This window comes from Lissotriton helveticus, chromosome 3_2, assembly GCF_964261635.1.
Source record: "Lissotriton helveticus chromosome 3_2, aLisHel1.1, whole genome shotgun sequence".
Classification (NCBI taxonomy): Eukaryota; Metazoa; Chordata; class Amphibia; order Caudata; family Salamandridae; genus Lissotriton; species Lissotriton helveticus.
The window spans coordinates 204,783,618-204,805,371 of NC_136062.1; positions in this window are offsets into that span (position 1 = coordinate 204,783,618).

Here is a 21,754-nt window from a genome sequence, read left to right on the forward strand (position 1 = left end):
CTGTCACATGTAGGGCATCAAATACAAAGTGTACCCTTGATAGAATTCATCCAAAGTGAATTGGGACAAGGACATTGGACAGGACACCCAGCCCTGATTTCTTTCGGATATGAGTTAGGCACTGATAGTACCAGTAATCTCCACAAAACTTCATCCTAAACGATGGTGCTTCCCGGGGCTAGCTCAGTGATTACTGGTCCAAGCAGCCCACTTTTTATAGTGCTAGGCAGTCTATTCTGTTATCAGCAAGGAAGTGGGAAGGAAATGGCGCTCTGGTGGTAGAGAATTGTAGAAAATTTGAGGGAATAATTCATGGGAAAGACACTGTGCTAATCTGATCCCCTGCGGGGCTGGGGGTCCATATCACACTTCCGGCCTGAACTCTGAAAGGTATTATTATTATTATTATTGCTCTGTGAAAACTTACCAAGGGGCATTTGTTGCACTGCACGTTCCGGACCCACTGCTGGGGGTATTGCTGTTCGTGTTGCTGGTTCCCATGGTCCCCCTCCTGCCGCCGCAGCTCCACGCGAACGCTGCTCGGCTAGAGAAGAGAGGGGGGACTACAAGACCCGGGAGCCTTTGCGGCGGAAGCCGCCACCGCCCTTACCGCGCCGGGAGGCGCATAAATTACAGGAGAGCCCCGGTGGAGCGGGTGCTCTGTGAAAACTTACAGAGGGGGCATTTGTTGCACTGCCCGTTCCGGACCCACTGCTGGGGGTATTGCTGTTCGTGTTGCTGGTTCCCTTGGTCCCCCTCCCGCCGCTGCAGCTCCACACCAACGCTGCTCAGCTAGAGAGAGGGGGGACTACAAGACCCGGGAGCCTTTGCGGCGGAAGCCGCCACCGCCCTTACCGCGCCGGGAGGTGCATAAATTACAGGAGAGCCCCGGTGGAGCGGGTGACCTGTGAAAACTTACAGAGGGGGCATTTGTTGCACTGCATGTTCCGGACCCACTGCTGGGGGTATTGCTGTTCGTGTTGCTGGTTCCCTTGGTCCCCCTCCCGCCGCCGCAGCTCCACACCAATGCTGCTTGACTAGCGAGAAGAGGGGGGACTACAAGACCCGGGAGCCTTTGCGGCGGAAGCCGCCACCGCCATTACCGCGCCGGGAGGTGCATAAATTACAGGAGAGCCCCTGCGTCGCGGGATCGCGTTCGGGTTGCGCCGGGTTAAGCCCGGGACAAGGGCGGGACCGTCTGTGGCCGGCAGAGGCCAGAAGAGGCTGGGCTGGGCCACCCCTCTAACCCATAAACTCAGACATAAAGTAAGCTGAGTGTTTCCCATATGACATTGAACTAAAGCCCTTGCTGACCGCGTCATTCTTAAGTGGCAAGGGGGATACCCCCGGGGTACTTAGAGGACATATTATAAAAGCATTGTTGACGAGAGTGTTCGTGTCAGCTATAGCCTTATTATCTACAAGCTTAATCATTGAAAGCGCTTAGTGGATTATAAAGTCTTCTAAAGAGCGCAATATTAAATCAGGGCTATGACGTCCAACCAGAGCAGAGCAGGCCAGAAGGCAGGGATGGGAGGAAGTGTGATAGGCACCTTGGACACCTTTTTAGTTAGAGCTGGTTCGTTGCTCCAGCATGAAATAATGCTAACAGAAAAAAGGCTGTCGCTAGGAGTCTATGCTGCTCATAAAAGATCTTCAATGGGTAGTATTCAATCAGCCAAATCACCAGTGACAGCGGTTCAATCAATCAATCAATCAGCGCATTTATATAGCGCACTACTCACCCGGAGGGTCTCAATGCGCTTGGGGAGGGGGGAGGTCCGCTACTGCTCGAACAGCCAGGTCTTGAGCTGCTTCCTGAAGGCGAGGTGGTCTTGAGTCTGGCGGAGGTGGGTCGGGAGGGAGTTCCACGTCTTGGCGGCCAGGTAGGAGAAGGACCTTCCTCCTATGGTGGCTCTTCGGATGCGGGGGACGGCGGCGAGGGCGTGGTTGGTTGAATGGAGCTGGCGTGTTGGAGTGTAGAAGCTGAGGCGGTTGTTGAGGTATCTTGGGCCTTGGTTGTGTAGGGCTTTGTGTGCGTGGGTGAGGAGTCGGAACGTGATTCCCTTGTTGATCGGGAGCCAGTGCAGGTCTCTCAGGTGTCCGGAGATGTGGCTGTGTCGGGGGATGTCGAGGATGAGTCTTGCTGAGGCGTTCTGGATCCGCTGGAGTTTCTTCTGGAGTTTGGCAGTGGCTCCGGCGTAGAGGGAGTTGCCGTAGTCCAGTCGGCTGGTGAGGAGGGCCTGGGTGACCATCTTCCTGGTCTCGGTGGGGATCCACCGGAAGATCTTACGTAGCATGCGCAGGATGTTGAAGCACGATGAGGAGACGGCGTTGACTTGTCTGGTCATGGAGAGGGAGGAGTCCAGGATGAAGCCCAGGTTGCGTGCTTGGTCCGTTGGTTTGGGTGCGCTGCCCAGGGCAGGGGGCCACCAGGAGTCGTCCCAGGCGGAGGGTGATGATCACAGGATGAGGACTTCCATCTTATCTGAGTTCAGTTTCAGGCGGCTGTTCATCATCCACTCGGCTACATCTTTCATCCCTTCGTGTAGGTTGGCTCTGGCGGTGGCGGGGTCATTGGTGAGGGAGAGGATCAGCTGGGTGTCGTCGGCGTAAGAGATGATGTTGAGGTTGTGTTGGCGTGCGATGGCCGCGAGGGGGGTCATGTAGACATTGAAGAGGGTGGGGCTGAGCGAGGAGCCTTGAGGAACGCCGCAGATGACTTCGGTGGCTTCTGATCTGAAAGGGGGGAGGCGGACTCTCTGTGTCCTTCCGGCGAGGAAGGAGATGATCCATTCTAGCGCCTTCTCTTGGATTCCGACGTTGCTGAGGCGCTGCACAAGGGTGCGGTGGCAGACGGTGTCGAATGCCGCGGAGAGGTCCAGGAGGATGAGGGCTGCAGTCTCCCCGTTGTCGAGCAGGGCTCGGATGTCATTGGTGGCTGCGATGAGGGCGGTCTCGGTGCTGTGGTTGGCCCGGAAGCCAGACTGCGAGAGGTCGAGGGATCCGTTCGTCTCGAGGAAGGCGTCCAGCTGCTTGTTGACTGTCTTCTCGATGACTTTGGCCGGAAACGGGAGGAGCGAGGTGGGGCGGTAGTTTTTGAGGTCGGTGGGGTCTGCTGATGGTTTCTTCAGTAGAGCGCTGAGTTCGGCGTGCTTCCAGCTCTCTGTGAAGGTAGCGGTGTCGAAGGAGGTGTTGATGATGTCCCGCAGGTGGGGTGCGATGACGGCGTCGGCCTTGTTGAAGACGTGGTGGGGGCAGGGGTCGGTTGGAGATCCGGAGTGGATGGAGTTCATCGTGCGTTGCGTTTCTTTGGTGTTTATCGGGGTCCAGGCGCGGAGGGTGGTGGTGGGGGGTGCCGGTGCGGTCGTGGGGTGCGTTGGCTGTGTGCTGAAGCTGTTGTGTATGTCTGCGATCTTGCTGTGGAAGTAGGCGGCGAGGGAGTTGCAGACGTCTTGTGATGGGGTGATGTCGTTGATTCCGGCGTTGGGGTTGGAGAGCTCTTTGACGATGTTGAAGAGTTCCTTGCTGTTGTGTGCATTGTTGTCCAGTCGTTCCTTAATTGCGTTTTTCTTGGTGGCGTGGATCAGTTGGTGGTGTTTTCGAGTGGCGAGCTTGAGGGTGGTCATGTTGTCTGGTGTTGGGTCTCTGCGCCAGGTTCTCTCGAGGGCTCGGCAGTTCTTCTTGGAGCTCTTGAGTTCGTCGGTGAACGATGGTGCTTTCTTACTGCCGGGTCTGCTGGGCGGGGTCCTCAGCGGGGCGAGGTCGTCAGCGCAGCTGCTGATCCACTTCGTGAGGTTGTTGGCGGCCTGGCTGGGGTTCGCTGAGCTGGCGGGGGGGTCCTGGCTCAGGGATCTGGCGAGCTGGTCGGTTGTGATCTTGTTCCAGCTTCTGCGTGCCACCTGTTGCTGGTGGTGGTGGATCGTGTTCTTCCTGAAGCTGAAGTGGATGCAGCTGTGGTCCGTCCAGTGGAGACCGGTGGCGTGGCTGAAGGCGATGTCCTTGCTGGAGGAGAAGATGGGGTCGAGCGTGTGACCGGCGTAGTGGGTGGGGGTGGTCACCAGCTGCTTGAGACCGAGGTTGGCGAGGTTGTCCAGCAGGGTGGTGGTGTTGCCGTCGTTGTTGTTCTCCAGGTGGAAATTGAGGTCCCCGAGGAGGATGTAGTCAGCGGAGGGGAGGGCGTGCGGGCTGATGAAGTCGGCGATGTCTTCGCTGAACTGTGTGCGTGGTCCCGGGGGTCTGTAGATGAGGGTGCCTCTGAGGGTGGTCTTGGGGTCGGTGTGGATCTGGAAGTGCAGGTGTTCGGCAGCTTTGAGGGTGTCGTCGGTGTTGGTCGTGATCGGTTCAACCCATAAGCCTCTTAAGTACCGATCCCGCTGATCAGTCACAGGGGGACATGGGGGTAGTAGTGCTAAGTCCAATTATGGACTCAAGATTTGGGCATCATTTTCGGTCGCCGGGTCAACCACTCCCCAGGAAGATATTGTAACCGGAAAATTAGAAGACAGGAGTTTAGTACCCTCTACCCTACAAAATCTGGTTAGCCCTTCAGATCAAACCTAAGCCATTGCTAAAACCCTTCCCCTCATAGATAATGGGGAAGCTTGTGATACCAGGTCAACCAGGCCGAAAAGGCCGGCCCTGGAATGTATTGGTGCAAGTGGAGGACTGGGTGAGCCCCTAGGAAAGCGGACAAGGGGTGGCCTAGCAACTCGGTCTCAGAATAAGACCAAAGGGAAAAGTAAAACTCAGAAGGCGAAAACATCAGGTACTGCTGATGTTGGGGAGGACCAGGACCAGGTTGCAAATGTTGATGCTAATGATTCATGTAACCCAGGGGGTAACCAGGCCTTCTGGGAGCGCATGGAGTCATTGATATCATCTATTATCGCCCCATTCTGGGTCAAGATTGAGGCCATTGAGGACAAAGTCACGAGTTTGGTAAGGGAAATTGAAGTAAGAAATAGCACTGACCAACAGGTTGTAGGGAGAGTTAATGTACCCATTACCCAGCCTCGGAGTATAGCGGCAGGTGTGATCCGGGGGTCGGAAAAAACCATCATAGCTACTAGCCACCTGATTGCAAGAAAACCTGCTCCCAATCATTTAGAGGCGGATGGGAGCTTACATTCTGGTGGCCAGACACTGCTACCCGGTAACTCACAGTAAGACCAAGTACAGCAAACTCACCAACATCCTCCGGGTGTACAACCTCTACAACCCCCAAGCAGCCTGTCTGGGACAGTGAATGTCCTCACACCAGGGCAAGGTACTAGGCAGGTCAGACAACCCCATAAGATTAGTTTGAAACCAGCCCAAGACATTATTGATTTACCACCAGCCGCAGGCCCCCTGGTTGTAGTCTTGGCAGGTGTTCCTTCATTGAAATCAGACCAAGTTGAAACTTGGTCCCAGCTAAAAGATAAATCCGTGGATTGGCTCACTAAACATAAAGGCTTTAGTCCATTTCTATCGAATAGCATCCTGATGGTGCGTAGAGTGGCATGGCTCGGCAACTCACAGAAAACGATAAGGGGGGGACTGTGTTATTGTTAATTTTAGAAGACCAGAATTTGCCCAAACAACCCTTGAAGCACGAGATTATTCCCCAATTACTACCTGTATTGCAGCTTTACCATTTGGCTACTTTTATAGGCCCACTGCAAGACTACAAGGGGGGATTACTCTCTCTATTCCAGCCTTTAACAGTTTTGAGGCTTTGTCCAATTTAGATGAATAGGGTTGACTGCAGGATAGGGACGTCCTTGTGGCACGGCGGCCAGCAGCGGGGCTGTTGGCATAGGGGAAGTCCCTGGCCATAGCGCCTGAAAATGAAGAAGAGGTCGCACGACAGTTGGTACTACCAAACCCAGTTAACATAGTAGCCTTGGAAATAAAAAACCATACAGGGCATACTGTATTTGAGAATAAGATAGAGATTGTATCATGGAATATTGCCGGGCTGCGGTCGAAAAGAGGGGATATAAACTGGGAGGCCTTTCTGTCAACGCACCATATTATCGCTTTGCAGGAAACCTGGGACGCTAGAGATCCTTACCATTTGGATGGGTATCATTCCTTTAGCAAAAATGCTGAACCATCTGTAATGGGGAGATCGAGGGGGTTCTCTCGTTATTATTCAGCCTCAAATTATTGTACAGACCAGAGCTGGTAGCAACAAGTTCCCCAAATATTTTAGCTGTTAAACTTGTTGGTGAAAACCTACCTGCAATGTTGGTGGTAAATTTTTATAATTCTTTTACCAGGAGAGATGAATTGGACCATTTAAGAGCATTATCTGTTTTTTTGGATGATTATGATGTAAATAATGATATGTTCTACCATCTTTTAATTCTTTGCGATTTTAATATTCATGTCTGTCATCTTAATTGCTTACAAGGTATTGAGCACGAATATGGCCCGCAGGGGGTTACCCATTTTGAGCATACGAAGAGCAGGACATGTCTGGAGAGTCTTTTATCTGCTCATTATTTGTTTTGCCCATCACAAGTAGAAACCCTGTGCCCTGTCCCAACCTATATAGGCCAAGGTCACCAAAGCAATATTGATTATATCTTAGTATCATGCCCTTTGATGGATTTAATAGGCTCTTTTTGTGTTACACAGAATGGTCTGAGCGACCATAATCCCCTTACGATGGACATTAAAATTAAGGCCCTTAAAAATGAGACACCATTGGCGCTTATTTCAAATTCTAATATAGCCACCATATGTCAGGGTCGTAGGTTGAGATGGGAGGCAATTAGCCCAGCTGACTTCTTAGACAACCTGTATAATAGTAATTCTGAGGATTTGAGCTTATGTTTAAATACGGACTCTGAGCCAATGGTAAACCTTGGTGCCTTTGACCGTATTACAAAACAGGTAGCGGTAAATTTGACTCGGCGAGGCAAACCAAGGCCCAAGAAATTTAAAAACTGTTTGACCAAGCTTGTATTACTGCACATACGGCACTTTTGGAGGCGTTGAAAGAGCCTGGCAGGGGTACAAGTAAGATTGTAGAGGCCAGAAGGGATTATTAAAAAGCAATAAAAGTAAGAAAAACCCAGCTAAAAGAAAAGGCCTGGGATGAACTGAGCCAAGCGAGTGTTCTGACAAGTAGCACCCATTTCTGGAAAGTAATCAATAGCCCATTATTTGATGAGACAGATAACACAATTAAAGACAGTCTCATCCTCCCAGAAAGGTGGGTGGAACACTTTAGTGGCCTGTACTCTGAGATCAGTCAGTCACCATTTGTTCCTCGCGGGGAATCTTTACAGGCCCCAAAAATTATTTTTACCGAGGAAGAAGTAATGGAGGTGATTGTATGTACGTCAAAGGGGAAAGCACCGGGCCCAGATGGGGTACCGGCTGATTTATATAGGGCCGACCCTAGTGTATGGGCAAAGATTTTAACTTCCGTTTTTAATGCAGCCTCTAAAGCCGGTCTACCAACGTCTTGGGGTAAAGCAGTTATAGTCCCAATATTTAAAAAGGGCGCAAGAGAAGATCCAGCCTGTTATAGGCCCATCTCACTCTTGGATTCAGCTGCAAAGATTATGGGAAAAGCCGTACTAGCCCGCTTGACAGATTGGCTGGATAAAAACTCCGTCGTCTCGGACCTACAGTATGGATTCAGACAGAGAAGGGGTACAATGGGCCAATGCCTTAATTTACATCTGGTCATAGGGAAGTACACGGTCGCAAAGCAAGGGGACATACATCTAGCTTTTATGGATTTGTCCACTGCTTTCGACCTTGTGAACAGGGATAAGCTCTGGGCTTCCCTATATGACATGGGGCTGGACCCTGAATTGATATCTTTTCTGGCTGATATCCATGAGAATACTACGGCAGCGGACCGATATAATGAGAATGGGAGTCTGACAGATGCTTGGCCAGTTAAGCGAGGGGTAAGGCAAGGATGTATCCTTGCACCCTTGCTGTTTACGCTTTACATTAACAACTTGGGAGACAAATTAATTTCATCTTGTAAGGACATCCCAAGAGCTGGCTCAAAAATGATCCCCGCATTGTTATATGCAGACAATGCAGTTATAGTGGCAAGAACGGCAAGAGGGTTACAATTGCTTTTAGATTATTTTATTAATTTTATGGATTCTCTAGACTTGATAACCAATTTTAAAAAGTCACACTCTATGTCAATAGGTGGGGGATGGGCAAAAAAGGCTAAATTCTTCTGCAAAGGGCAGGAGCTCATTAAAGTCCCCCCAGCCTTCCCATACTTAGGGATCCTTTTTGATGATAGAAGGTCATGGGTCACACAGCGTGCCCACAAAAAGAATACTCTTGCCAGGGCGTCGGGGGCTTTGTTAGGGTTCGCAAAGCGATTAGGTTGTAAACCACTCCCGGCACTCATGAAAATTTATAACGCTAAGTGTGTACCAATGGTGCTATATGGGAGCGAGGTATGGGGTTACACAGATGCCAGCGAAATCCAAACAGCGGAAAATGTTTTTTTAAGAAAGGTGTTGTCGCTCCCTTCATCTGCTGCTACTTTTAATATTCATGAGGACCTCGGGGCTGGCTATATCTCAGACCAGATCGCTGTTGCCCCTTTAATAGGTTGGTTGAGAATTTGGGCACAGCAGCCACCAAATCTAAACCAATTGATTATTCAAGACTGTATGTGTTTAGACAGAGCCCTTGCTATCCAATGGATCTGTTATATTAAAACTCAAATGGACTCAATAGGCAACCCTGATCTGTTCACGAACCCCAGTGCATTAGGCAAGATGGCTATTAAGGCCGTAAAGTCTCAGTTCCTGAACAGGGCAATGTTAATGAGGGAGGAAGGGGAATTGGTAAAACCCTCAGTCAGGAGTTTTGTAATGCTGAGTATAGGGAGAGAAATCCAGCCATACTTGACCTATATAAACAAGGCATACCATCTGTTTGTTTTATTGAGGTTCAAGTATAACATGCTCCCATGGTTATTATCATTCCCGAAAGGTTTTTCAAAAGAAGGGGCTTTGGGGCCTTGTCCCTGTGATAACTTTTCCAAGCAGAATACCTTACATATGTTTTTTTTTCTGTGACTTTTATGTTTTATTACGTAAGAAATTTATTTTACCATTGTTAAGGGGCTGTAACTTTGAGCAAGTTAGACCAGCGATGGCCTACTTGCAAATGCTTGGGTCCTCGGTGGTGTGCTTTGGGGTAGCTAGTTACATTACAGGGGCCATTAGGCGAAGAAACAAAGTACAGCTACAATTGTAACCGTCCTCTACCTTTTTTTATCTATTGTGATTTTTAAATAGAAAATTTGTGGTGTGACGATTTAGTTGATGAATTATTGGATTTTAAATGGAGTACTCAAAAGGTGACAAACTTTTTTAACTTGCATATTTGTACGCCAAGTGTTTCTTTTTGATGGTGCTATGTAATTTATTTGGTTTACGCCTTATTGACAGTATTTGTTTATTTGTAATATGGTATTAATATTATTCGTTGTTTGTAATGTGATTGTTTACATCATAAAAAAAAAAAAAAACAAAGGAAATGATGGACGGAGCGTTGACAATACAAGCACTCACCCCCAGTCAACTGATCTGGGTTTAATCCATCACCATTCTTTAGCCCACTCTGCCACCCCAGTTCAGACATGGCCATATGCAAATCAGTCTGACCCTGTGCCTCATGGGAACAGTCCAGCCCGAACTGCCAAGCCATGCCTTCCCTGGACCGGAAACAAGCTACCGAGGACCGGTTTCTGGCATTTCAGCCTTCTTCAGCCCGGCTTGCTTGAATCCAGTGGCAAAGTGAGCAAGGGACTCACGTCTGAGCATACCCTGCCAACTTATGGCGAACAAAGAAAAACCAAAGGAAATGATGGACGGAGCGTTGACAATACAAGCACTCACCCCCAGTCAACTGATCTGGGTTTAATCCATCACCATTCTTTAGCCCACTCTGCCACCCCAGTTCAGACATGGCCATATGCAAATCAGTCTGACCCTGTGCCTCATGGGAACAGTCCAGCCCGAACTGCCAAGCCATGCCTTCCCTGGACCGGAAACAAGCTACCGAGGACCGGTTTCTGGCATTTCAGCCTTCTTCAGCCCGGCTTGCTTGAATCCAGTGGCAAAGTGAGCAAGGGACTCACGTCTGAGCATACCCTGCCAACTTATGGCGACAAAGAAAAACCAATGGAAATGATGGACGGAGCGTTGATAATACAAGCACTCACCCCCAGTCAACTGATCTGGGTTTAATCCATCACCATTCTTTAGCCCACTCTGCCACCCCAGTTCAGACATGGCCATATGCAAATCAGTCTGACCCTGTGCCTCATAGGAACAGTCCAGCCCGAACTGCCAAGCCATGCCTTCCCTGGACCGGAAACAAGCTACCGAGGACCGGTTTCTTGGAGTGGAGTGCAAAAAATGATGGATTTAGGCCCAGATCCTTGTACTGGGGTGAATGTATGACATTGTTCTACATTCTGTCCATCAACTGTGTTTTTTGCAATTTTCACCCCGAGTGGGCTCAGACGTGAGTCCCAGGCTCTCCACACCACTGGAGTCAAGCTATCCAGGCGGATGAAGGCTGATAGCCAGAAACCGGTACTGGGGTGAATGTATGACATTGTTCTACATTCTGTCCATCAACTGTGTTTTTTGCAATTGTTTACATCATGAAATATTGTCCGGTGCTTTGATGATTTAAAATTTTAACCGAATAAAGCAAATCTTTGACTTTGACTTTGAATTGGGACAAGGACATTGGACAGGACACCCAGCCCTGATTTCTTTCAGATATGAGTTAGGCACTGATAGTACCAGTAATCTCCACAAAACCTCATCCTAAACAATGGTGCTTCCTGGGGCTAGCTCAGTGATCACTGGTCCAAGCAGCCCACTTTTTATAGTGCTAGGTAATCTGTTCTGTTCAGCAAGGAAGTGGGAGGGAAATGGCGCTCTGGTGGTAGAGAATTGTAGGAAATTTGAGGGAATAATTCATGGGAAAGACACTTTGCTAATCTGATCCCCTGTGGGTCTGGGGATCCATATCACACTTCCTGCCTGAACTCTGAAAGGTATTATTATCATATAATATTCTTACACAGGGGATCTAGTAGGGAGGGGCCCAACCAGAGGCGCACTAGCTCCTATTCACCATAAAAATCTCAACATGTATGCTTGGTCCAGAAATGTCTTGTGAATTAGTTAATTTACGTGTGATAGCGGTCCCAAGGAGGAAAACCTTCTTAGGACAAGAACCCTCATTCACCAGAGGGGGACATTCTTTATCATAGGGTTCCCGCCTCACACCATGACTGCAAAGTCTACGGTGTGGGCTACAACTTCCCTTAGGGGAGGAGCTGAGTTGTTTTAGGATGAGCGATGTATTAGAGTTAGTGTGGGACAGAGTACAAAGATATAAGAAGTGAATAAAACTATCGCCAAAGGGCCAAATTTACTTTATTAGTGGTCTGCTGGGATCTAATAAAAAAAGAGAGGACTTGTTTTTTAAACAAAGATACCCTTCTCAGTGGTCAACATGTTTCTTCCCATATATGACCCCAATGGGGTTCCAGGGCATTTGTCAGGACCTAAAGAAATGAATTTATAGTCACTCTGTGTAGGTATGTGAAAGAGTATGAAAATATACTACCCACCAAAGGAACAGAGCGGCCAGTGTGGCGATGGTCCATGCATATTCTGGGCACACCGTCTTTCTAATGATAGGAAGGGTAATGTCCACTCTCAAAGCCCTGGGTATGCCTCAACAGCGCGCCGGATGTCGAGTCTGTGAGCTGCAGCGATTAAGGAGTCTCTCATCCTAAAACACCTCAGGGGAGTCCTAGCCCACACCATGGACCTTGCAGTCCGAGTGTGAAGAGGGAACCCTATGATGAAGCATGTCACCCTCAGGTGAGTGAGGGCTTTTATCCTAAAAAGGATTTCCTCCTTGGTAGCTCTATTGCACATACATTAACTAATTCACAACACATTTCATGACCAAGCATTCGGAAAGGAGAGAACCACCGTAGAAATTTGGTGGGACCACTGCACTGCAAAGTCACAGAGATAGTGGGTATGAGTTGCTTCAAGTTCAAGTTCAAGTTAAAATTTATATAGCGCACTACATACCCAGAGGGTCTCAAGGCGCTTGGGGAGGGGGGCGGGGGGGTTTACTTATCTAATATCCAGGTTTTAAGCTGTTTTCTGAAGGCTAGGTGGTTTTGGGTAAGGCGGAGGTGGAAGGGAAGGGAATTCCAGGTTTTGGCCGCTAAGTAGGAGAAGGATCTTCCCCCCATGGTGGCTTTGTGGATGCGGGGAACAGCGGCGAGGGCTTGGTTGGACGAGCGTAGTTGGCGGGTGGGAGTGTAGAAGGAAAGGCGCGTGTTGAGGCAGTCAGGTCCAAGTTCGTAGAGGGCTTTGTGTGCGTGCGTGAGGAGACGGAACGTTATTCTTGTGTTGACGGGGAGCCAGTGAAGGTCTTTCAGGTGACCGGAAATGTGGTCTGTGCGGGGGATGTCTAGTATGAGTCTGGCTGAGGCGTTTTGAATGCGTTGGAGTTTTTTCAGCAGTTTTGAGGTGGTGCCGGCGTAAAGGGTGTTTCCGTAGTCCAGACGGCTTGTAACCAGTGCGTGGGTGACCGTTTTTCTTGTTTCGGTGGGGATCCAGCGAAAAGTTTTTTTGAGCATGCGTAAGATGTTGAAGCATGATGATGAGACGGCGTTGACTTGTCTGGTCATCGAGAGAGAGGAGTCCAGGATGAAGCCCAGGTTCCGTGCGTGGTCCGTCGGTATGGGAGCTTTTCCTAGGGCCGTTGGCCACCAAGAGTCATCCCAGGCGGAAGGGGATGCACCTAAGATGAGGACTTCCGTTTTGTCCGAGTTCAGTTTCAGACGGCTGTGCTTCATCCACTCGGCTACTTCTTTCATCCCTTCATGTAGGTTGGTTTTGGCAGTGATTGGGTCTTTGGTGAGTGAGAGGATCAGCTGGGTGTCATCAGCGTAGGAGATAATGTTGAGGTTGTGTTGACGTGCGATGGTTGCGAGGGGGCTCATGTAGACATTGAAGAGGGTAGGGCTGAGAGAAGATCCTTGTGGAACGCCGCAGATGACTTCGGTGGCCTCTGACTTAAAAGGGGGAAGGCGGACTCTCTGAGTTCTTCCAGCGAGGAACGAGATGATCCAGTCCAATGCTTTTCCTTGAATTCCGATGTTGCTGAGGCGTTGTATTAGGGTGCTATGACAGACTGTGTCGAAGGCTGCGGAGAGGTCGAGGAGGATGAGGGCGACTGTGTCTCCGTTGTCCAGTAGAGTTCGAATGTCGTCTGTTGCTGCGATGAGGGCGGTCTCGGTGCTGTGTTTTGCTCGGAAGCCAGACTGTGAGGAGTCGAGTGATTTTTTGGTTTCGAGGAAGGCGGCGAGCTGATTGTTGACGGCTTTCTCAATGACTTTGGCAGGGAATGGGAGGAGCGAAATGGGGCGGTAGTTTTTGAGTTCGGTGGGGTCAGCTGTGGGTTTCTTCAGAAGGGCGCTGAGTTCGGCGTGTTTCCATTTTTCTGGGAATGTGCCGGAGTTGAGGGAGCAGTTGATGACGTCTCGGAGATGGGGTGCGATAATGGAGTCTGCTTTGTTGAAGATGTGATGGGGGCATGGGTCTGTAGGGGATCCTGAGTGGATGGAGTTCATTAGGCGAATGGTGTCTTCTGTGGTGATTGGGTTCCAGTTGAGAAGGTTATTCGGAGGAGGTACAGGTTCAGAGGTGAGAGGGGTTGACTGGTTTACGGGTTGGTTGTCAAAGCTGTTATGAATGTCGGCGATTTTGTCATGGAAGAATGAGGCGAGGGAGTCGCAGAGGACTTGAGAGGGGGTGATGTCGTTGGAGCTGGCGGTGGGGTTGGTGAATTCTTTGATGATGTTGAAAAGTTCCTTGCTGTTGTGGGCGTTGTTGTCTAGTCGGTCTTTGAGTGCTGATTTTTTGGCTGTCCGGATTAGTTGGTGGTGTTTGCGGGTGGCGTTTTTGAAGGTGGCTTGGGTGATAGTGTTTGGGTCTTTTTTCCAAGTTTTTTCAAGGGAGCGACAGAGTTTCTTGGATTTCTTAAGGTCATCATTGAACCAGGGGGCGTTCTTGCTTCCTTGCTTGATTTGATGTTTTTTCAAGGGTGCTAGTTTGTCGGCGGTTTGGGTTAACCATTGTGTGAGGTTGATGGCAGCTTGGTTGGGGTTCGTCGAAAAGGCAGGGGGTTTTTGAAGAAGTGATGTGGAGATCTGGTCGATTGTGATTTTGTTCCAATTTCTTCGCAGAGTTGGTTGAGGGTGGTTGTGGATCGTGGTCTTATTGTAAATGAAGTGGATGCAACTGTGGTCCGTCCAGTGGAGGGCTGTGGTGTGAGTGAAGGAGATATGCTTGCTGGAGGTGAAGATAGGGTCGAGTGTGTGTCCTGCGTAGTGCGTGGGGGTGTTAACAAGTTGTTTGAGTCCGAGGTTGGCGAGATTGTCCAGGAGGGTGGTAGTGTTCCTGTCATTGTTCTTTTCCAGATAGAAATTGAGGTCTCCCAGTAGGATGTATTCTTCTGAGGGGAGGGCGTGTGGGGTGATGAAGTCAGTGATGTCTTCGCTGAATTGTGTACGGGGTCCTGGGGGTCTGTAGAGGAGGGTGCCTCTGAGTGTGGTCTTGGGGTCGGTGTGGATCTGGAAGTGGAGGTGTTCGGTGATAGCGAGGTTGTCCTCTGAGCTGGTTGAGACGGGGATGGTGTTCTTAAGGACGATGGCGATGCCTCCTCCTGTTTGCTTGGTGCGGTCCTTACGGATGATCTTGTAGCCGTCCGGGATGGCTATGGTGATGTCTGGAGCTGATGAGGCATTCATCCAGGTTTCTGTTAGGAAGGCCATGTCCGGGGAAATGGTGTCGAGTAGGTTCCAAAGGTCGATGGCGTGTTTGTGAACCGAGCGGGTGTTAAGAAGGATGCATTTAAGGTGGTTGGTGTTGGATCTCTGTTTGGTGTTTGTGGATTTGGTGTGGGTCTTGATGGAGTTGTACTTGCAGGAGTGGCAGGTGAAGGGTCCATGGGTGTGTGCCGGTGCGGCTTGGGCACAGTTAGGGAGTCGGCCGGGGTTAAGTGCTAGGAGGGTGGATGAGTCGTATGTAATGCGGGAGGGGTGGGTGAAACGGGGACCAGGGGGTCTGGCACTGGGCGCGGTCCAGGTGCGGACGGGCGTAGACGGGCTTACCTTTGTCGCACCTTCGGTGCGCTTAGGGCGTGATCGCTGCGCGTGGACGCTGCGCGTAGGTCCATCTGTCATAAATGGATAAAGGAGGGGGCGGGGCAAGGGAGGGTCAGCTGGGAGGCGGGGGGCGGGGTAGGATGGCCAGTAGGAGCTGGAGGGAGCGGGGGTGGGGCCGCGGGGGAGCAGCGGCGGCGTGGACGGGCTCAAGGCACAACAACAATGCTGGGAGGTCGTGGGCACGATCGCTGGCACCGTCAGGGGCACACAATGCAGTAGCAGGCACAAATTAGCTGGCACACAATTACAATAAAATTAAAATTAAATTCACTGGCACACAATCAAAATTAAATTAAATTCAATGCGGTCGCAGGCGCAATTCTCTGGCACAAAATGCGGTCGCAGGCACAATGCAGGCAACGATACCAGGCACAGTGGCAGGGTGCAAGATGGCAGGGCAGGAAGGCAGGGCAGGATGCAGGTCGCTGGCACCAAATGGCTGGGGCAAGCTGCAAGAGGAGCGACCAGTTCTGACTGGAGTCATGCTTCGCATATTGCCTATTGAATCTGACCTGCATCTAGCTGCATATTATTGTGAAGATGTAGTAACTTTCTGATTTTCCTATTCTGAATCAGGTAAGGCAAGTGTGGGAACCCCCCACCTGACCCTGACCACATAGCGCAGTCCGTTAACTCTGAGAAGGATTGCTAGACTCCAGAAACTGCTGTGCTGTTGCATTTGCTCCAATCACTCTTTGAAGGAATACTGCATTTTAGACAGCTTTGCTGCACTTGCCCTTGTGCCCTGGGTTGCCGACAACCACGGTATGTTCCCCACCCCCAAAATACACATAACAGCTTTTAGTTCCTCCCTACAATTTCCTAGCTCTGACGTACTCCATAACCGTCACCAGTATAGGAGTGGACGACAAGCAATCAGGTCAGTAATAGGAACAATACCCAAGTCCATCCTTACCCGTATTAAGGGGGTGCTTTTTGGGAGGCCCAAAAGTTGTCTTATAAAGTTATTCTCTGTCACTGTTAGAGTATTAGATGAACAGTGACCCCAGAGTTCAACGCCATACATCGAAGCCCCCCTCGCTTGAACCTTATACATTTCTATAGGGGGACCTATAACCTTTACAGCACAACTCCTATGTACTTTTAGAATCCCCCCAGTAGACTGGATTAACTTTAGGTTTGCTTTAGTAATTTGTGGCCCCCACTCCATTTTATCATTTAATGTGAGACCCAAATAATCAAATATGGGCACCCTCTCTAGGGGCCTATGGTCCATTTTGGGGTAAGGACAGTTAGTAGAATCGACATGGAAGACCATATACTTTGTTTTCTGTATATTTATCTCCAAATTCCTTTTCTTACAAAACAGACTAAATTCCTCTAAAACACACTGCATCCCCATAGGTGTTTTAGATAGGAGCAGCGTGTTGTCTGCAAACAGTAAGGCTGGTATTTTGCGGTTAGCAAGCCTGGTAGAGTCAATATCCTTGATGGCAAGTGGCAAGGAAAACCTCAATTAGCCCATTTAGAAAGAGTGAGAAAAGGGTTGACGCGAGCACACAGCCCATTCTCACTCCCTTCTCAACGGGGAAGGGAGCTGTTAATTCCCCGTTTTGCCAAATCTTATCCTGGCAAAAGTATCTTCAAGGAGGCGTTTCAGCTGTTGGCAAAGATAGGCTGGAGCTCCCATATCAAACAGTAGAATTCACAGCTGATCTCAGTCTACCATGTCGAACGCAGATTTAAGGTCCACAAACGTGAGATAGAGACTACCTACCTCTAATGTTATGGTTTTCCAATAGATCAGTTGTAGACTAAACAACTTATCTATGGCCGAGGTTTTAGACCTAAAGCCTGCTTGTAGGAGAGTTAGCCCTCCACAGGGCTTGGTCGCCCCACTCACTGCTGCCGCTCCTGCCTGCCTTTGCCGCCTCCTGCCTGCAGATTCCTTCGCTCGCTGCCCGCTGCTCCTGGGAATTTCCCGCTGCTCCTGGGAATTTCCCGCTGCTCCTGGGAATTTCCCGCTGCCCGCTGCTTCTTGGAATTTCCCGCCGCTGCCTCCCTGCGGCCCCGCCCCCCTGTGATTCCATTCGCCGCCCCGCTCCCGCCACCCAGCTGCTCCTCCCTCCCGGCTCCTTACTTATGACGCCCCCAGAGCGACCGCGCAGCAGACGCGTGCAGCGGGAGTGCCGATTGAGCGCCGATTGAGCGCCGAAGGTGCGCCAAAGGTAAGCCCGTCTGCGCCCGTCCGCGCCTGGCCCGCGCCCAGCGCCAGGACCCCTGGCACTCCCCGCCGAGGCAAGACGACCCGACTGACCTACGACGCCGCCACTCTCAACGCACTCAATGCTGGCCGGACCCACGCCTGCTGCCGAGCCACCCCGAGACGCACCCACGGACCCTTCACCTGCTGCACCTGCAAGTTCACCTGCCTCTGAACCTGCCCCGCACCCGCCAAGACAAACACCAGCAACACCTCAAGTGCATCCTGATCAACACCCGCTCCGTCCTCAGACACGCCGTGGAACTCTGGAACCTCCTCGACGCTACATCACCGGACGTCGCCTTCCTCACGGAAACCTGGATGAACGCCTCCTCTGCACCCGATATTGCCATCGCCATCCCGGACGGGTACAAGATCATCAGGAGGGACCGCATCAACCAGACCGGAGGTGGCATCGCCATCGTCCACAGGAACACCATCCGCATCACGACCGACGCCAACGACTCCTTCGCCGCAGCCGAACATCTCCACTTCCAGATTCACACCGACCCTAAGACGACCCTCAGAGGCACCCTCGTCTACAGACCCCCGGGACCACGCACACAATTCAGCGAAGAGACATCACAGACTTCATCAGCCCGCACGCCCTACCCTCCACCGACTACATCCTCCTCGGGGACCTCAACTTCCACCTGGAGAACAACAAGGACCGCAACACCACCGCCCTGCTGGAAAACCTCGCCAACCTCGGACTCAAGCAACTGGTCAACACCCCCACCCACTACGCCAGCCACACGCTTGATCCCGTCTTCTCTTCCAGCAAGTACATCACCTTCAGTCACGCCACCGGACTCCACTGGACCGACCACAGCTGTGTCCACTTCAGCTTCAAAAGATCCACGACCCACCACCACCCGCAACAGGTACCTCACAGGAATTGGAGCAAGATCACCACAGACCAGCTCACCACCTCCCTCAGCCAGAGCCCACCCGCCAACACAACGGACCCCAACGAAGCAGCCCGCAACTTCACACAGTGGCTGACCGCCTGCGCCGACGACCTCGCGCCACTAAAGAACCCTCCCAGCAGACCCAGAAGCAAGAAGGCATCCTGGTTCACCGACGACCTCAAGGACTCCAAGAAGACCTGCCGCACCCTCGAGAAAGCCTGGCTCCTCGACCGGACCACCGACAACATGACCGCCCTCAAACACGCTACCCGCAAGCACCACCAGCTCATTTGCACCACCAAGAAGAAATCCCTGAAGAAACGACTGGACAACAACGCCCACGACAGCAAAGAGCTCTTCCCTATCGTCAAGGAGTTCTCCAACCCCAGCACCGGCACCAACAACATCACTCCGTCACAAGACCTCTGCGACTCCCTCGCCTCATTCGTCCACCGCAAGATCGCCGACATCCACAACAGCTTCGTCGCCCCACCCACGCACCCAACCGTCGAACCAACGCCCCCCACTGCCACCCTTCGCACCTGGACCACGGTGACCACCGAAGACACAGCCCGCACGATGAACACTATCCACTCCGGATCACCGACCGACCCCTGCCCACACCATGTCTTCAACAAGGCCGACTCCACCATCGCACCCCAACTCCGGAACATCATCAACGCCTCCTTCAACACCGCCACCTTCCCGGAGAGCTGGAAGCACGCCGAGATCAGCGCCCTCCTGAAGAAACCTACAGCGGTCCCCACCGATCTCAAAAACGTCCGCCCCATCTCGCTCCTCCCTTTTCCTGCTAAAGTCATCGAGAAGATCGTCAACAGACAGCTGACTGCCTTCCTCGAGACGAACGGATCCCTCGACCCCTCGCAGTCCGGCTTCAGAGCCAACCACAGCACCGAGATCGCCCTCATCGCAGCCACCGACGACATCCGGACCCTGCTCGACAAGGGGGAAACAGTGGCCCTCATCCTCCTGGACCTCTTCGCTGCGTTCAACGCGGTCTGCCACCGCACCCTAGTCCAGCGCCTCAGCAGCATCGGTATCCAAGAGAAGGCACTGGAGTGGATCATCTCGTTCCTCGCCGGAAGAACACAAAGAGTCCGCCTCCCCCCGTTTTGCTCCGAGGTCACCGAAGTCATCTGCGGCGGCCCGCAAGGATCTTCACTCAGCCCCACCCTCTTCAACATCTACATGAAACCTCTCGCAGCCATCGCACGCCAGCACAACCTCAACATCATCTCTTACACCGACGACACCCAGCTGATCCTCTCCCTCACCAGAGACCCCGACACCGCCAGAACCTGCCTACACGAAGGGATGAAAGACGTTGCCGAGTGGATGAAGGACAGCCGCCTGAAACTGAACTCGGACAAGACGGAAGTCCTCATCCTGGGATCTTCGCCCTCCGCCTGGGACGACTCCTGGTGGCCCCCAGCCCTGGGCACCGCACCCAAGCCAACCGACCACGCACGCAACCTGGGCTTCATCCTGGACCCCTCCCTCTCGATGACCAGACAAGTCAACGCCGTCTCCTCATCGTGCTTCAACACCCTGCGTATGCTTCGCAAGATCTTCCTCTGGATCCCGACCGAGACCAGGAAGACTGTCACCCAGGATCTCGTCACCAGCCGACTGGACTACGGAAACGCCCTCTACACCGGAACCACAGCCAAGCTACAGAAAAGACTCCAGCGCATCCAGAACGCCTCCGCCCGACTCATCCTGGATGTCCCCCGACGCAGCCACATCTCCAGCCACCTGAGGAACCTGCACTGGCTCCCCGTCGACAAGAGGATCACGTTCCGGCTCCTCACCCACGCACACAAGTCTCTCCACGACCTGGGCCCCAAGTACCTCAACGACCGCCTGACCTTCTACACGCCCACCCGCCAGCTACGGTCCACCAGCCTCGCCCTCGCAGCCATACCACACATCCGAAGAGCCACCGCCGGAGGAATATCCTTCTCTTACCTGGCTGCCAAGACTTGGAACTCCCTCCCCATCCACCTTCGGCTGACCCAGGACCATCTCGCCTTCAGGAAACAACTTAAGACCTGGCTGTTCGAGCAGTAGCATACCCCTCCCCCAAGCGCCTTGAGACCCTCCCGGTTGAGTAGTGCGCTATACAAATGGCATGATTGATTGATTGATTGATTGATTAGTATATTATGGTCCTCCATCCAAACCTGCAATCTTCCCAATAGAACACGGGCAAAGATCTTTTGTGTTACGTCAATAAGGCTGATCGGCCTATAATTTGCCAGTTCTAGGAGCGAGCTTTTTTTATAAATAGGAATAATTTCGGCACCTGCCCATGTTGGAGGGGGTGCCATGCCATGGAAAATTGCATTAAAAAGGGTCTGCAGGTATGGAGCCCACACTGCCTGTTCGCTTCCAAACAGGTCCCCTGAGATCCTATCCAGACTAGGGGCTAGATGTAGGTAAATTAGATTTACAGATTCATAAATACCGAATTTTACCGATTCGGTATTTATGATTCGGTAAATCTAATGTAGGTAATTATTCGGTAAAAAATACCGAATCGGTAGGATTCGGTATTTACCGATTCGGTAATTACCGAATCGGTATTTGTCATTGATTCCTATGGGCCTTGAAGCCCGTAGGAATCAATGGCAAATACCGATTCGGTAATTACCGAATCGGTAAAATTACCGAATTGCCAAGGGGGACATGGTGTCACTTTGACACCCTGTTGCACCCCTGTTTCTGAATTGTGTGCCCTTAGGGCATGTATATGTGCCACATGGTACAGGTGTACATGCACAGATGTGCATGTACACAGGTATTCGTTATTTACCACCAAATAGTATTTGTTGGTAAATAACGAATAGGTAAGGGCCTGTGGCAATGTTTCAAGTGCCACCTACATCTGTATTTACCGATTCGGTAAATTTACCGATTCGGTATTTTACAGAATCGGTAAATTTACCGAATCGGTAAATATACCGATTCTATAAATATAAGGTCCCCTACATGTCAAAGACCAAATACGGTCGGTAACGGCCGAAATCGTCCGTTACCGACCGGTATTTGCCATCCTACATCTGGCCCTAGGTGCTTTATTTGGTAATACTTTGGTCAAGGCCGCTAATACCTCGGCCAGTGAACAAGGGGGAATGTCACCAAAGAGGGAGAAGTTTGATCGCTAACAAATATCCTTGACTCTTTAAATCCAATTTGTGGCCTAGAATATAACATTTTAAAATGGGCTTGCCAAACTTCCTCCTCGAGGTTTGGCTCAATGGCAGACCTGCCCTCGTTTTTTTCCATCTTGACCAGGTTCCAAAAGCCTCTTGTGTCTTAATCATCTAA